The sequence below is a fragment of the Anthonomus grandis genome, chromosome 22 (genome assembly GCF_022605725.1).
Source record: "Anthonomus grandis grandis chromosome 22, icAntGran1.3, whole genome shotgun sequence".
Classification (NCBI taxonomy): domain Eukaryota; kingdom Metazoa; phylum Arthropoda; class Insecta; order Coleoptera; family Curculionidae; genus Anthonomus; species Anthonomus grandis.
The window spans coordinates 36,485,230-36,508,598 of NC_065567.1; the positions used below are offsets into that span (position 1 = coordinate 36,485,230).

General features: G+C 31.3%; 1 protein-coding gene across 1 annotated transcript in view; it reads right to left on the reverse strand.

Moving 5' to 3' along the window:
* LOC126748295 (solute carrier organic anion transporter family member 74D) overlaps positions 1-22,498 on the reverse strand; it is a 138,167-nt gene extending 115,669 nt beyond the window's left edge. Inside the window, exon 1 of the mRNA XM_050457421.1 lies at positions 22,166-22,498. The gene's annotated coding sequence lies outside the window, so the exon portion shown is untranslated. The remainder of the gene's footprint in view (positions 1-22,165) is intronic.
* Positions 22,499-23,369: the final 871 nt, after the last annotated feature.

Sequence of the window (23,369 nt, forward strand, 5' to 3'; positions counted from 1 at the left end):
ATTTTTGTCTGTAAATGGTCCTCAGATAAGTGCATACCAGGTTATCCACCGGCATAAATCACCAAATCGTTCAAGAGATTTACGTTTAAAAAAAAAGTCTTACATGTCTTATTATTACATTTTTTGTTTGTGACTCTATCGATTTGATGATCGTCCACGCTTTCTGTTTCCTTCAGGTTTTCCTTGTACATAAGTCCCTCCACATGGTAAATACGACTGATCTGTCCGAAAAGTGTAAGAATTCGAGAGTACACAATACTGGATAAACGTTTTGACAAACAAACATATGTCTTGTAGAATTGAAGCCTTTGTTCTATGGGCAGTCCAAAGCACACTCATTATTCGTCGCCACTTCTCTGACAGTCCATTTTTCTGAATCGTATAGAAAGACGGAAAAGACCAACATACTCACTAGAGTGATTTTAGTGTGTTTTGTGATATTCCGATCCCTTTATGTTTTATTAAACTGTGTCACTGACCTAGCAAGCTGAATACGCCGTCTCAGTTCGCCATCACATCTTCCGGTATTTTCTATTAGAGCTCCAAGATAGTCAGTTCTGACTAATGCTCATAATTTTAGTTTCTTTATAATTTCTGCTTAAGCCCTAAAGAGCGCTGACATCTTCAAGTCTCCTCCGGAGTTCCAGAATTTCTCTCTGGGAGGCAGCTATGAAGGTCGTATCATCGGCCAACCTTAAGTAAGATAATTTGGAGCCGCCAATATTTATTCCGCCATGCCAGTCCTCGAGACCCTATCTTATAATAGATTCACTATAGACATTAAAGGGAAGCGGCGAGATAACACAGCGTTGTCTCACACCCTTGCATGTGGAACCTTGATCAGAGAGGCATTTAGCACATAGACGATGTGGGGAATCCATTGATAACAGAACAGATCGGAGATTTTTCTATTTAACGTTATTAAAAGCTTTGCTATAATCGACAAAACATAGATACGTGAGAATATAGAACTCTCTCGACTTGTGCCTCTTTTCCTTGTGAAACTAGTTTGTTCAGAGAATATCTGACATACAGGATAGTGTTCCAAACAGATTCGAAGAATATACTTTGCTGGTCTAAGTTATCAAAGCAAATAATCTAATTATCATAGTTATTGGTGAAGTGGAACAAGGACTAACGTTCTCCACTCATCTGGCGACATATTCCCTGGCATAATTATTATGCTCAAGCCTTTCTGTCCTATAGACCTTAGTGCCTCGGCTACTACAGCATCAATTTCAGGACACTTATTATATTTCAGCTTGTTTATGGCACCTTGAACCTACGAGAGCAGAATATCCACGTTCAAATTGGGTGACGTTGTTTTCACGATTTTTAAGATAGTTATTGTCAGTATAAAGATCCACACCTATATCCTAGGTCACATTCACCTAATCCGAATCAACAGCCAAGTCTCTAACTGTCCAATGTTTTGGTTTAAATTTTCACGTAAGAAGTTTCATTTCCTAAAACAAGTCTCTAGTAGTATTAGAGTTGAAATGAGAGTGTATATCTTTCCATATGTCTTAAATGTAAATATTTTTGTCTTTTCGGCACAACCTTTGAACTTGCTTTGTCATTATACTTAGCTATGAAGGGTTTGTTTTGTGGGTCCATCCACGATTGCCTTGAAATGGAGTTTCGTCCATTTTAAATTTGAGTGATAACATACTGAAATATATCTTCTAAATGATCGCCACGCAATATCTGGGTCTATGGGAACTGCATTCAGTAGCACCGCATGATCGGCTATATTTTGTCTAACCTGGGTCTGGCAGGGTGCTGTATCGGTGATCTTGAATAGTGTTTTATATATGGTTCGCTGATTTTTTTTTAATTTATTGAAATATGCCCATAAGGAGATCTGAGTAATCTGAGGCTGGTAACGTCTTACAGAATCAATCGGATTCCGATATTTACCATCTGGTGATATCCAAGTATAAAGACCCCGAGGATGTTGCGAAAGCATGATGTCACATATGGAAAATCCATTCTGTAAACAAAACTGAATTAAACGTTCTCCTTTAGAATTACGTTCATTAATTCCAAATCTGCCCACTGTCTGCCTTATATGATCATCCAATTCCGTGTTCCCAATCATAGAAATGGCTCTCAAAACCAGTAATCTTTCAGATTTTCGTAGAATATTTCTACAACATCATCTGATGTTCTATATGTAGAGATACAGACCTGTACTAAATAATCTCTCTTAGCACTAGCAATCAATCGAAGTGTTATTATTTGATCATGAATAATATTATACCCCTTTATAGTATTCTAAAATTATTAAGCTACCCAGAAGCCAACGTCTGCCACATTACGCCCTAGCCTGTTATGAGCACACCAAGTCTCCAAGAAATGTAGACAATTCTGAAGATATAAGTAGTCAATAATAATGTATATGTTAAAGAACGGATTTAAGTTATCGGCAAAAGCCAGTCGATGGAGGTTGAGTGAACTAAACAAATCGTTGATAAATAAAATACGGATCTAGGTTTGAACCTTATGATAGCATTAAAGAATTTGGATCTAAGACCCTTAAACTTCACAAACGGCGATCTACCGAGTAGGTACGAATAAAACTAATTAATTAGTCTGGATGAAGAGACATAACAATTTAATTTATTCACCAAATATAGTGGTCAATCGTATCAAAAGCTTTTTAAAAATCGGTGCGTATAACATTAATCTGAGATTCGGCATCAATGGATTCACATATATGACTGAAAAGGCAAGACAAATTAGTAATACAAAATCGACCTTTGAAAAAACCATGATGATCAACGGAAATAAAACTTTTGAGATGGTTGAACAAATACAGATTCAATATAATTTCAAATATTTTTTAAAAATTGCAGAGGATTAAGATGGGCCGATAGTTGAGTAATCAGGTACTCTTAATAATAATAAGGTACCCTTTTTTAATATGGGTAATATTTTGGCAATTTACCATATATCTGGAATTTGCTCTGTAGATAAGACGTTAAATATGTAAGCCAATAGATCGGCCAGACTATTCATTCCAGCAACATAGTTATGTAAACTAAATAATTTTTTTAAAAATTTTAAAGTATATATTTAATTTTTAAAATTTCTTTGGTGGAGGATAATGCCAATATTTCATTGAATATATATTTCATGTTTGTTTTCAACTTTTAACTTCACTTAATATGCAATATAAAAATGTCGGGGTCGAGTTATTTGAGGGGTGATTCACGCCTTGACATAAATATGATGGTTTCCATGTTTCCAATTCTTATACTTTGCAATTTACTGACTTTTTAAATTGACACCCTATATAAATAATTAGGTACGCCTAACATAATTTTTTTAAAATATTACAGGCATATGAAGTAAATATCCCTAACATATGCAGAAGATGTGCCTAGAAGATATTATAGAAGACAAAAAGATATTGCTGGAATATGCTTTGTAGTGACCTAGGTATACTAGATATTCTGGGTATATGCATGTAATGTGTTTGTGGTGTCTATGGATAGTCTATTTTTCAGTTTATTTGTCAAAGATGCCGCTGAAAGTCAACGGCAGCGGCATCTTTGATGATGAAAAAAACCACAAAATAGATGATTGTTGACGGCAACCAAATTAGTAAAAAAAGTGTATTCAAAATGGCCAAGTAGCTACTTCTCGCCTTCTATGGCAACAACGCTATCAAGAGCAGCTCAATCAGTCATTAACGTTAATGAAAACGAACAGCGCGCATAGCAATGTTGTCATATTTTGCTTTCAAGGAGTATTCTATCATTAGTTTGACTGCACCATTTTTTTTATATTAAAAAAATCTTTGTAATCCTACCATATAATAGTTTGTACGACCTATATTATAAAGCAAAGCGTTTACATAGCATATTAAACAGCAGTATTGCCAAATAAGTAGCGCATAGTGTCCTATATACCTTTTAGTGTTGCTTTTTTATTTTTTTAAGTAGCAAAATTATATATTTAACTTGATCGTTTCACTACTGTCTTCATTATATGGCAACAACGCTAGCAGGAGTAGCCACGAGTCCTCCCGAGTGTTTATCAATATTTTGCCCTTTTTCTTTTATGATCGTGCCATATAATAATTTTGTACCATCTAAATTACGCCTAAATTTAGGTGTTGCTAGAATATTTTTAATTAAGGTAATATATTTATCTATTAATGCGGATTTGGTGCTGAAAGGTCAACGATGGAGCAAATATTTTCGATCGGACAAGCATGACTTCATAAAAAGAAGCAAGTTATTGCTGGCAATATTAAAGATGGGCATACCAAGGAAATTAGTAACATAAATATGCGTAACAAACCCATATGCGCAAGTAAGGGTAGAAGAAACGCCATACATTAAGACTGAGACAAGAACACCCTCTATCACCGTTGTTATTTATTTTCCCTTGGCTGTTGGCTTTTGCTGATAACATAGACACAGTGGCCCATTCAGTAGGAAACATGAGATCTTTTTTACAGATAGAGGAAGCAAGTAATCTGGGGGTAAATGAAAAAAAAAACAAAATATATACTGGTTACAAAGAATCCAAGGCCTCGAATCAGGCAGAATAAAACCCTGAAATAGGGCGTTATACTTTCACAATACTATTGAAATCCAAACTGCTAAAGAGATAATCCAGACCAACTTTGTACAGGGCAATAATTCGCCCAGCAGTTGCTCATAACAGCGAAACCTGGACCGTCAATCAACGTAAATGAAATAAGCTTTGTATGTGAAAAAAAAGTTTCCAGAATGATGTTTAAACCCCATAGACACGAAACAACAGGAGTGTGGAAATGACGCCACCATGCTGAATTGGAGGCAATGTATGGCATTAAAAAGATATAACATTTATAAAAGCTCACCGAATAAGATTGAGAGGTCAGAGTAGGATCGGAAAACCACAGATTGATAAAGACAATATTCCTTGAGAAACTAGATGACAGAAGATCAATGGGTAGACCGAGAAAAAAATGGAAAGAAGGGAGTTCATTAATTAAAATTCGAGGCATATGATCGTAGGAGATGAAGAGAATAGTGGATGCGGCTAAGACTCACCCAGAGCTAATCACTTGCAAATATTCTCATATCAAATCTCAATGCATTAGCTAATTGCATAACTAACTCTATTTTAATAGGTGTATTTTCAGATTTATTAAGGCGCGCTTATTGTACCTATTTTTCAACAAGGAGACGATACTGGTGTAAATTATTGCTGCTATCATTATCAAAGACTGTAGAGAGGCTAATTAACAAAAGGATGATGATCAATTTTTTAGAAGCAAAAAATATCTTAAATAAGACTCAATTTGGTTTCCAGTCCTCAAAGAATCCTAATGTTGAAATTTTTTATATCTTAAAGGAGCCCTATCTGAGCCTTAACGATGAAGTGGCCACGGTAGTGTTGTGTGATCTGGCTAAAGCTTTTGACTATGTGTCGCACGGAATACTGACATCCTTTCTATCTAGTAGGTGCCAAAAAGTACGATTTGCTAATTGTGAGTCAGAGGAGAGGGGTGTTACGGCTGGTGTGCCGCAGCACTCAGTTTTTGGACCGCTCCTTTTTCTTATTTACGAAAATGACTTGCCATTGATAGTTAAGCAGGGTCAGAGCAGATCGTTTGTGGATGATACCATTCTTTTTTGGCATAACAAGAATGCAAATCTTCTCAGGCAATTGATAAAACAGGATCTGTTGGTGTGACATGACTTAATAAATTTTTGGGCTTAATTATTTGTGATAGGTTAAAGTTTGATCAGCATATTGAGAAACTGCATTCGGAGTTGGCATCTGGATGTTATGCAAGAACTAAGAGCAACCTAGATATTATATGTGTAGATAGGGTTGCCTATTTTGCATTAGTTGTCTCTCATTTACAGTATGTACAGTTTGCTTTGCTGCAATGGGGAAATGCACCTGCATATCTACAAACTACTACTACTAAACCCATTGTTTGTGTTGCAAAATCGTGCTGTAAGACATCTGTGTGGACTTAAGCCTAGAGACTATTGCCGACTTGGCTTTATCCAGCATGATATTTTAACATTGTCATCAATTTTTGTTCCTACATTACCTTTGACAAGTTCAACTTTTTAAATTATTAAAAAGATATGCAATCATCTCCCGCTATACTTCCGCAAAACTAAATCATGCAAATTATTTAGAAAGGAGGTTAAAAAAATTTGGATCATTAAAGCTTGTAATTCTCCTCAATGCTTAAGGAGGACTTCTCGGGCAATTTTTAACCTGTTTTTAATTTTGTATCTAAATTTTGTTTATTTATTATGTACGAACTATTGACCATTTATATTTAATTTTTTAAATATTTTATGTGCTTTGGTGCCTCCAACTTTATTAAATGTTATTTTCTGTTCTATGCTTGTATTTATATTATTTAGTTTGAAATATTTTTCCGACCGCTTTGTTAAAGACAAGTATTTATTGCATAACAATAAAGCTTTATTTAATTTGATTTGCTTAATGTTCTGTGATCAATTTAAGGCTTTCGATTATGTCGATAATGAAATAGTATGGTTGTCTAAGCTGTATTAGTAAAAATTGTAGTGATTGAATTAAGTCTTCAAGTATGTATTATGGGTCTTTATTGTGGCCTACTGCAAGGCTTTCAAGGTCTTTTTCTTCTATGTAAATGATATAAGCTCGTTTCATCTGCATGGTCAGATATTCTGGTATGCGGATGATACAACTATTCTTTAACCTCACAAAGACAAAGGATATTAGCTAAAGGATTTTTTTATTATGAACAAATGTTCACCAGAAATGAAAGGTTTCTTGCAGAAGATCCGCAATACCAAAACTAAAATATAGATTAGATGCATCGAATTTCTGTCTTACAATGATCAAATAATATTGTAACGAAGTTCGGGAACACACTTTTATTGTCAACGTCAAAACTCTAACCTAACTCGTCTTGACTGTCGTTTAATTGTTTCCAAAGTAAAAACTGACTAAACATTGAAAACTGAATGAAATGTCACGAAACGCGTCTTTTTTAAAGACCAATGGAATAGTTTTGAAATATTTAGAATTTCTTCATTGTTTTTACCGAAAGAGACTAATAATTTTCAAAGCAAACAAGTATACAAATTCTAGAAAATTTAAAATAGAAGGATTTACAACAATATAACCTAAAGAACCTAAATTGGGGCCAAATGATGCTCTCAAACAAGATAAACCAATTAAAAAATAGATAATATGATGAAAATATTAAAACAAACGTAAGTGGAACCCTAAATAAACCCTACGAATCAAGTTTTAACTACAAAATATGAATATAATAGTACAAAAACTAGAAGAATAATTTACGTATTTACATTTTCATAATAATATTAAAATTTTAGTTTATAAATTAAAAATTTTACGAGCAAAATAGATTGGATAAACGCCAACATAAAAAAAACAAACCAAACCAACCTCACTTTGTTAGGATTTACATGAAGCGCCATCCTTTAAAAACTGCTTGAATGTATAAAATGCAGCAATACAATCTTCGACAAAATCGATAAGAATAAGGACATGCCACTAAATAGGATAAAAGCGTAAGAAAGTACAATAATAAAAAAACCTTACATCAGATTTTTCTGAAATTTGCCACAGAGATTCTCGCGTATATTCCGCTCATACCTCCTATTTTAATTTTCCTTGAGAAATCTGCAAATCCTAAATAGATTCTGAGGTACTGACATAACTCAAAAGTTCACATAAGGAATCTGATGAATTTCTGGATTCTCTAGCTTGAGTTCGTATCATACTTCTCTGAATAAAATAAAGAATTTTCTTACAAAATGTTTACACTTCTCGAAGGAAGGAAATTCTTACTTGAGCTGATATTCGCAAGCATGGATGAGAACCTGAAAGGCAATCTAGGAAACTCGGAAAAAGGGTTCGCTCATGAAAAACAATCGATTTATGCCGAATTACTGACAGAGACAGAAGTTCACTTAAGAGTCTTGATAGATTTCTGGAGCCTCACTAAGAGTTATCAGAAGCCAAATAACTTGAAAAAGTCAATGAGCTTCCTTGATTCCACGTCTGTATATTAGGTGTAAAAGTGTTATAGCTTATCTCATTCTTCTCTTAATAAAATGAAGCAATTTCTTGTAGAATATCCAAGCTTCTCGAAGGAAATTCTAAGTGGAGCTGATATTCGTGGTCATAGATAAGATCCTAAAAGGCAATCTAGGAAACTTAGAGTTCACTCCCGAAAAATGACTGATTAAATGAATTTATTTTACCTAATAGAGACACTGACATAAATCAGGGATTTACATAAGAATCCTGATGGATTTCTAGAGCCTCACCCAGAGTTATTAGAGGCCTATACACATGATTTTTATTTTTTTCTCAAAAACCTTGGATCATACGAAAATGCAGATAATCAAATAAGCTCCCAACCAAAGGAGGATTTTAGAAATATTTTTTGTTTTCAGAGAAACTAGTGGCGTACCATTTTTTCTTCAAAAATATTCAACTAAGAATCCCCTACGAACGCCACATAAAAAAATAAAAAAATCTTTCAGATCAAAAAATGCCCTTTATTACTCCAAAGCCGTACACCAAATTTCATAAAAATATTTTAAGTAATAAAAAATTTTATAATTAAAAAACATTTTTTCCTTAAAATTTTAATACCCTATATTTCGAAAACAAAGCGTTAATTGGGACTTATCTTGAACAATGCAATTAGGGACACCCTGTATAGGGTACACCCACGAACTTAATAAATATACCTAGACTGCCAATTCAATGGAAAGTATAAATGACCACTACTAGGGGGCCGCCATTTTGCGTGATTGTGTCCTTTCGATGTTGGTCACTCTGACAAATTTTAGTTGTGCCAATTGTAGGGAAACAAAACAATTAAAGTTTTTGAGAGGTTATGTTAACAAACATTTAAAATAGAAAGTTACATATAGGTAAGAATTTAAGATAGTTGCGTTAGATCTGTGATTTTTCTTGTACTTCTTTAGGAATTTCGTTAAAATTTATGAAAGAAAGTAATCCTCACCTAAAATGAGACAAAGTTTCAATCAACTAGGAACAAATGCATCCACTATAAAATATTTGTTTTCTTATTCTGATAAATCTAAACTTAAGCTTGAATCTTATAAATCCTAATACCATGAAATCTTCATTTAAATTTTTGCTTCTATGTAGTTAACAAATTCAGTTAAAAACACTACAGTTAAAAATTTTATTTTCTTTCTTTTTTTACTATTACGACCTTTACTTTCCTTCTATGTACAGTGTTTCCACATTAATAGGTACAACCATCTATAAAAATTAAAATATAGATGATTTTATGAGGGTTTGTAATTAGCAAGGGTTTATATAGTAAAAATAAACAATAAACAAAAAAAACATATATATTATTCTATCATAAACACAGACAGACAATTCACAATAATTCGGTTTTGAGAAACATTGAACCAAATACGTTTAAATATGGATGGTCATACATTATCCACGTATTTAATAAGGAGGAAGCTATATCGCCTGTGCAGACGATATACTCAAGTGTTGTTTACAAATCGCCAAAAACTAGGCAATCCGCTATACTCACACGTCAGCGTCGTCAACTTCATTACCGTTATTTCATATATTTTTTGTTGGCAACACTAAAAATGGTCAGAGTGACCAACATCAAAAGGATACAACCACTATAAAAATGGCGGCCACCAGGCAATGGTCATTTTTGGGTATCGTTGCCATATGCATTATCAGTCCAGGTATATTTATTAAGTTACACCTAAGACACTTGTTCTTCCTTTTACATATTTGACTCTAGCCAATTCCTATAATTATCTTCTCTTTCTGAAGTTTCTTAACAAAAACTTCCTTATAAATTTTTGACTACTTATAATTATAAAAATGAGAAACAAATTCTTATGACTTTTAATTTTCTAAATCAATATTAAAAGTATAAAATTCATTTATGTTCATCTATACTTATATGCACTAGGACAATCAATAATAAAAACAATAATATATACATTATCAGCAAGCGACCAATTGACCTAATAATTATTGTAAGTCTGAACGATGAATAGCTAAGTACCACCTTAACTAATTTATTTTTATAATGTTTGTCATGAACATAACTGAACAATTAAAAGATATGTAATATCATATTGTTTATAATAATTATATTATATGCAGTTTTATTATTTATAGTAATTTGATATAATCAGTGTTCGCTTTTTCCACATTTCTTGTGGTATTACGAAAGAATTTCGATGTTGCATAAGCTAAGAAAACATCCCCCTGACAAGAAAAATTTCCCCCTCTGTTTAACTGTGGGGTCAATAAACTTCCTTATCCGATAAGACGTGTAACACCCTCTAAGAATATTCTATTAGATTCGTTACTAATTAAGATTTTAGTCTAATCAGCTGCACCTTAACAGAGAAATACTGATATGCCTAAAAAGTTCATTCATTGGCAAACTTACTGTTTTTAAATAAAGAAATATTCTTGGAATATTGTCATAAAAATAGAACGTGCTGATGACAACAAGATTGATGTGTCCTTGCTGCAATTTGCCGAATCGAGCTTTACTGGAATGTGAATGGTCCAGATTATGTTATGGAATTCGAAATAAAAATGGAAATATGAGGATATTTTATTTTTTACAAGTAAATTTGGTTTTTAGAGGAACATGGTGCCATGCTTTAGAGTTTACATCAAAGATGAGAATAATTTGTTTTTTTACCTTTTGTTAACGCAAAGGACCATTTATTCAAAGAGCCTGCCAAGTTTTAGAAGTTACATCAAAGAAAAAGTAAAAATATGAGAATTTTTTTTCTGAAAAAATTTTACTTCTTGGCACCAACTTTCTTCTATCCTGTTTAGAGGTTTCAAAAAAATACCATAATATTCAAAAGGTTGCCAGGTTTTTATTTAAATTTTCAATAATTTAAGAGAATTGTTTAAAATGTTATATTTTTTTAATTAAATATTTCGTCGCATTTTTTTTAATTTATTTTGGTATTTAATGTAAAAAATGTGTATGATGTCAATTTTTTCTACACAATTTGTTATTTTAGGAAGCAGTACCTATATTTTCTAAGGTAGAAGTTGACATTCGATTTATACAAAATTGTTTGAATCTAAACCGGATGAGCCTTAGTATTTATAAAACAAAAAATCAGCTCCTTTCCCTTAACTTTTACTGAATTTATTTATTCAATGGCCAAAAAGCCCAATATTACAAATAATAACTTGAATTAAAATCACAATTACATGCCTACCCTAAGATGAAGTTGAAAAATGCCTTCCTCATTGGCTGGTAATGTCAAGGTTGTAGAATGAAATGGAAGGAGTTGATGCCGTCATTTGATAACTGTTTCTTTGGTATTTTTTTACAACAGAATCTTGGCTAAATGACACCATATTAGACCAAGAATTTATAGACACACAAAGGTACTTAATTTTTCAACTAGGTCGAATATCCACATGTTCAAAAAAGGTTGATGGTGGTGCCTTTTCTCAGCAGTTTTGTGAGTGATGCAGAGGATGTGTAGGTTCTCTTAACTATCGGTAAATTTAAACTTTATTTGTGTATTGTGTTTATTTACCACATAACGGGGATATTAACTACCGTCAATGCGGATGACTTGATAACAATTTTGACATGTTCATCCCTCTATGAGACACAGAATAAAAAATTGGTTTGCAAAAAAATATGGAAAACTTGCGAATAAGTTTGGGGAATATATACATTGGAAAAAAACTTTTAAATTTCTTTTGGTTTTCAAAAAAAAAAAACAGAAAATTCCAAGTCACCCGCAATACGGGTGTCGTATTTCTCCTTTAGATAATCACAAAAGTAAATAGGGCAATTTAATCAGGAAAAAGGGCTCTTTTCAATGAGAGTTAAAAAAAAGTGGCCCTCCATTTGAAAAAAAAAAAGTTTGGGTTAATTTGGACCCCCCCTGTAGGTGAAAAAATACAACAACGATAAAATTTGATTAGTTTTAACTGAATTTATTCCAGTTAAAGTCACCACACTGTATATGCATATACATATATAAACATTTACGCAAGTTAAACAAGCAGCTCAATCTGATGTCAATGAAAAATATTTGTTATAACACAAAAGAATCTAAAAAGTGACGCACTTACTCTAGTACGTTCAAATACTAAGTGGCTAAGAATATCCCAGAAAGTAGCGCTCTTCGACACAAACTAAAAGTCATGCGCATCAAAACGTTTCAAAGTGCCACGTTGATCGGCTTTTCCCCAATTAACGGTTCGTATTATACAGATGGGTCTGTAATTATTCACTTGAGAATTGTGACCATTTTTTTAAATTGATATTATGTCACTGGTCTTCGAGCTGGGAGGAAAAACTCCTGATTGGAGGGATAAATTAAATATGACGAACAAAGGCCGTACTAGAAAACGGTAGTAGAAAACTGAACTGCCTCAAGTAACTGGGGTTAGGAAAAACTTGTCATTAGGAACCGGATAAGCTCTCTGGCTATACATTTCAGAAAAGTAATCAGCCAATATATTAGCTATTTCAGTACCAGAGAACGTAGTAGTGCCTCTATAGGAAATTGCATTTGAAACCTGAACCTTATTTTTAATTGGATCTCACAAATGTTCAAAAACCTCAGGAAAATCTCAGTGATCTCAACAAACCCCTGATAACATTGTTTCTTCAGTGATTTGCACCCTGCTTTTAAGCTGCAAAAGGAAATATAATCTGTATATAGACAAGCCAGTTGGTTGAACCAGTGCAAAAAAACCTATATATCAATTGGAGTTGATATATCGCTTGTGTATCATTTTCTTTTCTCTAATTGAAGAATTAAATTCATTTGAAAACCAAATAGGAAACTTCTTCGATGAATATCTTTTTAAGGGCGTAAAGTTAATTACACATTACATCATAAAATATATTTATTATATCGTTAAGAAGCTTATTCAAAGAGATGATCAGAGCATATTAAAGAAACTGGTAGGAACATTCGAAAAATGTATTACAGATTTTATCAATTAAAAACAATATTAATTAAGATGTTGCTATTAACGGTCTATTATTCTTCGGTCGAATCTGTATTGCGATATTGTAATCTGGTGTAGGGAAGCTTTTACGATTGTGCCATTTCATGTATTATCAAGATCGTTTATACCCAACAGAATTGTTTTATCGACTGAGCTTGTTTATTTATACTCTATCACAAATAAAAACGAAAAAACTCCATTTCTTAGAATATCTCATTTGGAAAAAAAATTGTTACTTTGCTCCTAAATTTCATACTCTCTCCTTTTTATGAAAATAAAACGTCAAATTAACAAATAAAATGTATTTAAAACAATGAGTAACAAACATATTTACATACATTGGAACAATTCACTCTTTTACTCCGTAATATTGTATTAAACTTTATTTATCTTCGTTATTTTTCGTTCAATTATTTTTCTGTCTTTTCTATTCTGTCGTCTCCGCTTTTCTTCTTTATTTATTGTATTTGGGTGGAATTGTTTGCCTTTATTTTAATTAGAAATATTGCTAAAAGAGTATAACTATGGTAATATCAGAATATTTAGTAAAGACTTAAATACAGGGTATATTATTCTAGAGAGAAATTAAAATATATTTAAAATTTTACAGAAATTCCTACTTTTCAATGGAAATGTATGTCATAAGTCTCATTGGCCGACTTATACAAATGAATTATAATTTTTGGATTGTCTCACCAGTTTTGTAAAAAAAAAAGTCCATAACTTCTTTGTTATTCGTTTTTTTGAGAAAAATACACTTTTTTATTGTAAATACAGTTTATTCCTATGAAACATTGGTATTTTCTTCTTATGATCAAGATTACCAATTGATTTTAATTTTTTTTGATTTAAAACTAAAAAATGGCATACGCCTTCATTTCAGTACGATAAGTTTATCCCATAAAAATGGCTCCAAGAAAACTAAAAAAAGTAGGCAGGTATTTTTAGTTAATATTTTTAAGGTGTAGATATCCAATGTATGTTTGTTGGGATGAGGTTATGAAACAGTTGATAATATTCGCTAAAATACTCCATATTGATAATACTTTGGACTAATAAAAAATATATACTCAAAACGTGTTTAAGACTAAAGAAGTTAACAATAGTAAAGTTTTAATGTCAGGCTCCCTGTACGGTCTAAGAACATTATTGGCATATTCTAAAAATATTACAAACTCCAAGGGTCATATTATTTAAAACACTCTCAGCTTTTTTTGATTGTATATAATATAATAAACTTCTAGATTTACTGATATACAAGAAACTTTTTCGAAAAATGGCTACCTAGCATAGTGCATATGAAAATGTAATGCCACATGTGTTATTGCAAAAACCCACTGGTTCGGGCATTTCTGAAAGATGTGAAAATAACCTTATTGGATTATTTCCTAAAGGATGTGTAGCAATTAAAATAAGATATTCCAATAAAAAATAACCTCCTTAGGCATGCCACAAGGCTCGGACATTCATAGGCTTAAAATAAAATAATGATTTAAAAACTAATTCAACTTGCGGACGATTTTTGTATCTATACAGGGTGTCCCGTAATTAATTGGACATAGGTTAATGTAGAATACCTGACAAGAAAATAAACCGTTTGAGCTCAATATCGCTTAGCAAAATGTTATTGGTTTTCGTTCTACAGGGTGTTAAAACTAATTTTTTACCAAACATTTATTGAAATATTTTGGAATCCACTGGACAGATTGATCTAAAATTTGGCGTACTCTTATTATTTGGGATGAGGAACACGAATATGATATCTATTTTGCCATTGCCACTAGATGGCGCCACATAAACAACATTGAGTGATTAAAAAGGTCATAACTTTTTTGACCTCTCTGTACGTACATTTGCGAGTAAAAATAATGAAACAGCATTTAATTCTAGTCAAAAAAGGTATACTTCTTTGATCTCCAAAAAAAAGACCGTTTTCGAAATAAACGCATTTTTTTATTAGGTTGCGTATGAACACTTAATCTAAAATTTAATTAACAACAATAAAATTAGAAAAGGCTGTTGATTATAATAATTGTTCAAAATGTTCACCATCCACTAGGACACATTGTCTAATTCTTTTATTTAAATTTTGTCTGACTCCAAACAATGATTCTTCTTGGGCCCTGATAGGATTAAATCTTTTCACAATCTTTTGCCACAATTCCTGACGGTTATTTATTTTATTTTTATATACAAGTGATTTCAAGTAGCCCCAGAAATAAAAATCTAAGGGATTAAGATCGGGACTACGCGCAGGCCCCGGATATTCACTATCTCTATCAATCCATTTGAGGATAAATTTGGTCCAAGTAATTTGTAAGTTGCAGTGAATAATGTGCCGGTTTACCATCGTGCATATACCAACTGTCACGTCTTAAATAGATAAAGAATGGGTAGATCATTCCTCAAGAAATTTAGATATCGTTCTACATTAAGCTTAGCTGGCAATTCAAACGGTCCCACAATACAATCCTCAAAGATACCACACCAAATATTTATTGAAAACTCATGTTGAAAATGGTGTTCTTGGAAAGCATTAGGATTTTCCATCGAATAGATATGATTTTTACGCCAATTAAAAACACCTCTCCTTGTGAACGTGGCTTCATCCATAAATAAAATTTTATTACAAAAAAATGGATCATTCAATTGGCGCTCTCTTAAAAATTGACTGAATTGGAGTCTTGCAGGAAAGTCTTGAGGAAGAAGATTTTGAACTGAAGTGAAATGTTACACATACAGTTACTTCAGTACAATACAGTTTTTCTTGGCGTATAATTTTGGACACCGAAGATTTCCTTACACCAGTGGCTGCCTCAATACGTCTTGTGCTGGTTTCAGGATTGTCGATAACACGAACCAAAATTTCATCTTCCATATTTGCTCCAATTATCCTTGGTCTTCCCGCATTTACGTTTTTTAAACGAAATGAGCCCGTTTCGCCTAATCTATCGTACAACGCTTTAAATGTTTGATGATTTGGCTGCCTTCTATCCGGATACAGATTTAAATAACGCTGCGCTGCTCTTCGACTACGAAAATTTTCTTGAGCATATACACATACCATATCCCGCATCTGAGCATTAGAAAAATCATTGTGACGCGGCATTTTTAAGCGAAAAATAACACAACAAGAATACGAGCTTTAACCAAATTAAAGACTTACTTATTAATGCTGCACCTTGACAGGTCGTAGTTATGATGTGTTCATCCTAGGCAAAGCCTACTTTGTAAAACTCCGATAATAATTTGTTCATACGCAATCTAATACAAAAATGCGTTTATTTCGAAAACGGTCTACTTTTTGGAGATCAAAGAAGTATACCTTTGTTGACTAGAATTAAATGCTGTTTTATTATTTTCACTCGCAAATGTGCGTACAGGTAGGTCAAAAAAGTTATGACAATTTTAATCACTCAATGTTGTATGTGGCGCCATCTACTGGAAATGGAAAAATAGATATCATATTCGTGTTCCTCATCCCAAATAATAAGAGTACGCCAAATTTTAGGTTAATCTGTCCAGTGGATTCCAAAATATTTCAATAAATTTTTTGTAAAAAATTAGTTTTAACACCCTGTAGAACGAAAATCAATAACATTTTGCTAAGCGATATTGAGCTCAAACGGTTTATTTTCATATGAGGTATCCTACATTAACCTATGTCCAATTAATTACGGGACACTTTGTATAAATGATAAAAATACTACAAAATTGTAAAATAGATTTAATGTATCGAAAAAAAATGAGCTGTTGTAATTTTTACACAATATAATTTATTAATAAGAAAGAAAAAACGCTTTAATAATACAAATATACCATGGTTATAACAAACGAAATAGCTAAGAGTATTCCTAGACCAAAAATTAACCTGGAATGCTTATATTAACTACATTACATAAAAGCAGAAAAGAGCTTAAATACCCCAAAACATCTCTTATGTTTTATACTAGATAATGAAGTAATATTTTATGATTCTGCTACCACAACCCAATTATAAAAATTTTACCGTATCCAATAAAGCGCTAAGAATGGTTCTAGAGGCATTGCATTTTACACCAGTACAGGCCTTACTAGTACAAATTTATAAACCAACTTTATATATATGCAGAAAAATTTTTATTTATATAAAAATGTACAGTTTTGCAATAGTGGAAAAAATCCATAGGCTTGGAACATCCAATCTAACAATAAAATATTGAATTAGTGACAACAGTCCGCCGTTAGCGAAAGTCTGCAGAAATACTAAGCATATCCATCAACTTATAAAGAAAAATAATGGATTTTAATTTTATAGATTACCGTATGGAATCAATCATTTTGAACCACGTGTTTTAACACCCAACCGTACAGATTTTGTTATGGCAAATAAAAACATAATTTACACAGATGATTCTAAGACTGTGCACAGGATGTGTTTGGATAAAAGCTCACTCAGGACAAATATGTAACAAGTACAAAAAAACATACACAGGCTGGATAAAAATACTTAAGTTAGCCACCATTTTTTTAAGATACTTGTCAAAATCCTATTTTAGATTTTAAGTAGGACATGGTAATTTCAATCAGTACACATATAAAATAAACATGAAAGACGCAGAAATATGCGATTGTGATAATCAGTGAATTGATCACCTGAATCATAGGCTTTTTGCTTGTAAAAACAATTCTCAAGCAATTAGATTTTTAAACTTGGAACATGAGAAAACTATCCTTAATTGCAATATGCCACGCAACCCTTATGGTAGAAGTTACCATAAATAAAAAACTAGAAACAATTTTTCTTAAATTTTCAAAGCTATGTAAAAATGAAATATAATTCACATAAAGCTAGACGTACCTACAATAATAATAGTATACAATATTAGATTAGGAAAAGATAGATAAAATTAGACATGTAAAATATAAGATTTAAAAACATTCCCTATGTTTTTTCCTACTACTTACTGTCTTATTTACGTGCTTATTCAAGTCACCCTTATTGTCATCCCTATTTCTAAAGTATGTTCTATACCTTTCTATCTAGTAGAAATATTTAAAAAAAAAACTATAAATACGTGGTTTAAAATAATTAATATAAACATATGTATAGGTTAGAGAGTTAAATATAAGTTATTAAATAATAAAGTGAACCAATAAGTGTTTTTTTTTTATTAGTTTGAGATATAGATTCATAAGTGACTGTGATATGAGATATTTATTTTTTAAATAACGTTGTTCCGGTTGGAAAGTGTGCTCAGCACAAGACCATTAAAAAAAAAGATTAACTGTCCACGTTTCGATACACGCCACATCGTCTTCAAGGATAAAAAATCAAAGAGAATCTATATTATTGCGTATTAACAAACAAATCTAATTGTATATAGTAACCAAAAATTGCGCTTAAAAATGTTTTGTGTAAAAAAAACAAATAATGTTTTTCTAACAAGCATTAAAAAAATACATCCTTTTCGTTTTTTTATCCATTTTCATTTTTAGAAGGTGATAAGTATATCGAAATGTTGGCAGTCGATTTAGATGTTTATTTTATTATGCACAGTCCAAAAAAGCTGAGAGTGTTTTATTGATTACATTGTTCGTGGACGAGAACTCAAATAATATGTATATACTAAATTAATGTAAAGACACCATGTTTGCTATAATACTTTTTGGCGCTTTACACGACATTTAAAAAAATAAAAAAGCAGTTTCAGTAAAATTAAATATCACCTGTTTTAATGTTTGTTTACTTAAGACATAAATAAACGTTTAAATTCAGATAAAAATATTAATATCTTTACATGTTTAAAAATTCTGATAAAATCCATGATAATTCGGCAAAGTTTTATGCACGAAAACCAAGATTATTTACATAAGCAATACGAGACAGTTTCAAAATCTTAAAACTATAAAATAATCTTCTTTGTTGGCTTACATTGTGTACACTAGGATATATTAAAAACAATATAAGCATAATCACCAAGCCACCAATTGACCCAATAATTGTAAGTCTGAACGATGAATAACTAAGCACCACCTTAAATATTTAATTTTAATAATGTTCGTCATCGAGTATAAGACAATAATAAATATAATTATTAAAAGATGATATATTAGCTTAGTTATTACAGTTGTTGTATTGGGAATTTAATATAGATACGTAAAAAAAGTAGCCCCAATTTAACTTACTTCTGTAATTTGAGGTTAATAAACGTAATTAATTAATTTTTTGGATAATTTCATTTTTGGCGCTCAACAGATTACAGGAAAAATATTTAAAATAATAGGATTAAAATTGTTTATTTTTGTATTTAATTGAAATCGTAAATTTAAGTAATGAACATGGACCAAATTTTGCATTTCTTCGTTATAATATTGGTTCCCTAACGTAAGTTCTATTTGAGTAAGAGATTAAATTAAAAGCCTGCTAGGAAGGTGGAATATTTAACAGTAGTAGGATCAAAATTATTAACATCATATAGGGCTTTTAGTCAAAATGATTAAATTGAAAATTCGATCGATTAAGAAAATATAACTTACCAAAGAATAGTTTTTTATCGTTCGATGTGGTAATAAATACAATGTACATTACATTTTTATCATTTTACTTCTTACTCGAACATATTTTTTGTTGAGTGCCTAAAATCCCGCAGTTGTACTTCTTATTTGAAAACAATTTAGGTTTTGCTGCCATATTACTCAATATTTCAACTATTTTTAAAAATTATTTTTATTTCCCCATGACATACTAAGTACAATTTTACTAATAGATTAATAATTTTGCCTTTTACTCGTAACTCGTATGTTCGGCGCTAAGGAAAAAGTGTAAGTGTAAGCAAAATTGAACTAAAAATTATATAATTTTAAATGCACTATAAAGGTATAATTTTAATCTTCGTTTTTTACATTAAATATATTTTTCCCAAAAAGATTTTATAGTTTTGTCTCTTAATGGTAAATAAATATACTGATTACACACGTTAAAAAGAGAGAAATTTAACATTTATTTATTTTAGCAATTTTGGCGCCCAACATATATGGCATTGCCGGAGACAATTGAAAATTGAACTAAATTACACATGTTTATGTTAAAACTATAAAACAAACTAAAGGGCCATAAGTGATAAATGATAGGAAAAAAGATAAGATTCTAATGTTTTAAAAAAATATACATAAAAAGAAAAATAAAGTGTTTGCAAAAATAGTAATTTAACATTACATTTACTTCTGTACTTTGAGGTTCGTAAACCTAATTATATCGTCTTATTTTTGCGCCCAACATAAGTTCTTTACGTGCTACAAGAAAATATTTAAAAAATAATTATAAAAAGATTAAAATAGTTTCTTATCTTTAACTGAAATAGTAAATTTAAGTAATGAAAACGTACCAAATTTCATCTGGAAATATTAAATAGAGGTTTGATAAGAATTATTAAGATTATAAAATATAGGGTTTTTTGCCAAACTTGCTAAATCGAAAATTGGCATATTGATATACATATGTAATTTGTTTTGCCTACTAATTGTAATTAAATATACTGACTGAACTGAAACATTGAAAATAGAAAAATTTAATATTTACTTATTTTAGCAATTTTGGCGCCCAACATGTAGCATTGTTGAAGACAATCGAAAATTAAACTAACTTACATACAGGTTAAGACCATAAAACGATCTGAAAGGCATACATGTTAAAGGAAAAAATAATAACATTATAAAATTAAAAAGTTACCAAGTAAGATATAAAAAAATAAAAATAAAATATTTTCAAAAACATCATTTAATAACATTAAATGTAATTTGAGGTTAGTAAGCCTTATTCCATGGTAGTAACTTTGGCGCCCAACATGTCATAGAACATTACAGATTGCATATTGGCGGATTATGTGTGTTCATAACCCATTCATACACCCTTAATATAATTTTATATGTAAGTATGTTATACTAAAATAACAATTAGTCTTTAATAACGTAAATTATATGGTTTTAACTTAAAAAAAAAAACTTTAAAAAAATATATGTACATAATATTCCTATGCATATTTTCTTAGTGCCCAATTTAAAGTTATTTAAGTAAAATGGTTTATTTAGTATAACATAAGAAAATATAAATTACTCTCAATAACGTATATTATGTCGTTTTTAAGACAGACCTAACTTTAAATGCTTTAGAAACTTTGGCGCCCAACATAAGAAACATCGCAAATTATTAAAGGTCAAAGCAAGAATAAGTATAAAACGATAAATTTTAACGAGTAATTTAACAAACAGAAACTGATTAATTAGACATGACCTATTTGATAAAATGTAATAATTAATGTTTTTAATGCAGTTACTCCAAATATAAGACTAGAATGCAATTTGCATTTAATAGACGGTTTTGTCTAAATTCTTGGCTGCTTGTCCACCGGTATATCGAATAGGAAAAATTTATCCTGCGAATTTATTGCAAAAGACTCGCCTTGTGTGATAACATGGAACTTTCAAGTGCTTAATATTCAAAAAATGTATTAGAAACTCTTCATAATAAGTAAAATAATATTAATGAAGTTTCTACCAGTTTTCGTTCTTTTTTACTAAAATTACAGTTATAATAAAAAAAACGCTTTTTAGATTTAGTATATTAGTGACACGTTAAATTTAACGGGCTCTAAATAATGAATAACTTAAATATTTAATTTTTAAATATTAGTTAAATCTACCATGTGTTATTTTAAGAAAGAGGGGGTATATTGAATAAACGATTATACACTTATTTCTATTAAATCATTCAAGCTTAATAGCATGTAACTTATAGTTGACAAAAGACCTTATTTCAAATCTCCTTAAACATATTGACCTTTAAATTTCATGTTTTCAGTCAAATAAAAGTAAACCCGGCAACACGGTCGTCGAAATCATCACAGTGGCGACTGTGTGCTTCTCGATGGTTGTTGTTAAGGATCGCTACACTAGAAGGCGAAAGTAGAAAACGAATTTAAAATATAAATAACTCTTACATGACAATAGGCAATTTTTGTTATTCGTGTAATTAAAGAACTAATTACAATTACTTTCAGGTTTTTTTATAATGCTCTGCAGTTATTGATGATATCTGATAACTCTAGACAGTTTGTTTATTATTTTAGTACACTTAGATTATATCCTTGGTTAAGCTCACCTAATAAGTTTGCCGGTCCATCAACATAAGTAAACATGATAAAATACTGTTTATGAAACGAAAATAAGAACCATTCAACGCAGTGACAAAATAAACGCGACGATACGCCGCGCGCCGGTACGTGAACGGCAAGGCGAAAACCAGAATTTTTATAGAATTATGTTGTGACAATATGCTCTTAAAAAGAAACAAAAATAGGATATTTTGACAACACGAGAGACAGCGAAGAAGCAAGGCGAGGCGGGAGACAGCGAGTCGAACGCGAACCGAAATCGACTAAATTCCGCCGGTTTAACGAGAGTACACCGGACCAGCCAGACAAGACTACTGAGACCGACTAGGCATGCACTAGGCCCTGGCAGTCAGTCGGCACACTCGCAGCCGCCATCGAACGACCTGCTGCGGCCCGATTCGACGAATAGGCCCGGCCTCATGTTAAGATAGGGCACCTATATACAGGGTGGAATCAAATTATAACACCGAATCTTACATTACATTTACAATTTTGGCGCCCAACACAAGCTCTCTACGAAATGTCGGGCATATTACTCATTTTTTTTGCTGAAATTGTGTATTATTATTATTATTATTAATGATAATAATAAGATTATAAGATTCTCCTTATACCTTTCCATATACCTATCGTCCTATAGTTCGATCAATATATCTTTGCGTTCACGTCATCATTCTTTACATCTATTCAAGACAATCAGTATACTATTGTAGTAGCTTTAATATGCGTCGAAAACTTAGAGAATAATGAACGTATGTCTTGAGTCGAAAAGAAATACGTGTTCTAAAAACCATGTGTCAAACAAGGATAAATGGCATATGTTAAACAAAGAAAAATAATATTCGTGTTTCCGACATTCGATATTTGACACAGACCATTGGCGTTGTTGTTTTGTAGTTTTATTTTTTGATATTTAAACTTTCAGCAGTTTGTTTGCTTATTTGGGGTTACAATTTTATTTCTTTTTATTATTATATTTAAACAGTTGCCTTCATAACTTTTACTAGTGTTTAAATAATAATCAGGAGTTGCTACTCTATTATAATTATTATAACATAACCTCAACATGCCGGGAAAATGCTTTGCTTGAATTCTCAAGCACGTGTCCTTGTTGGGAATCTCATTGATTATTTTAAGGCTGAAAGAGATAATAATGGTCCGCTTATTTCTCTAAACGCAGTCCAAGAGGTA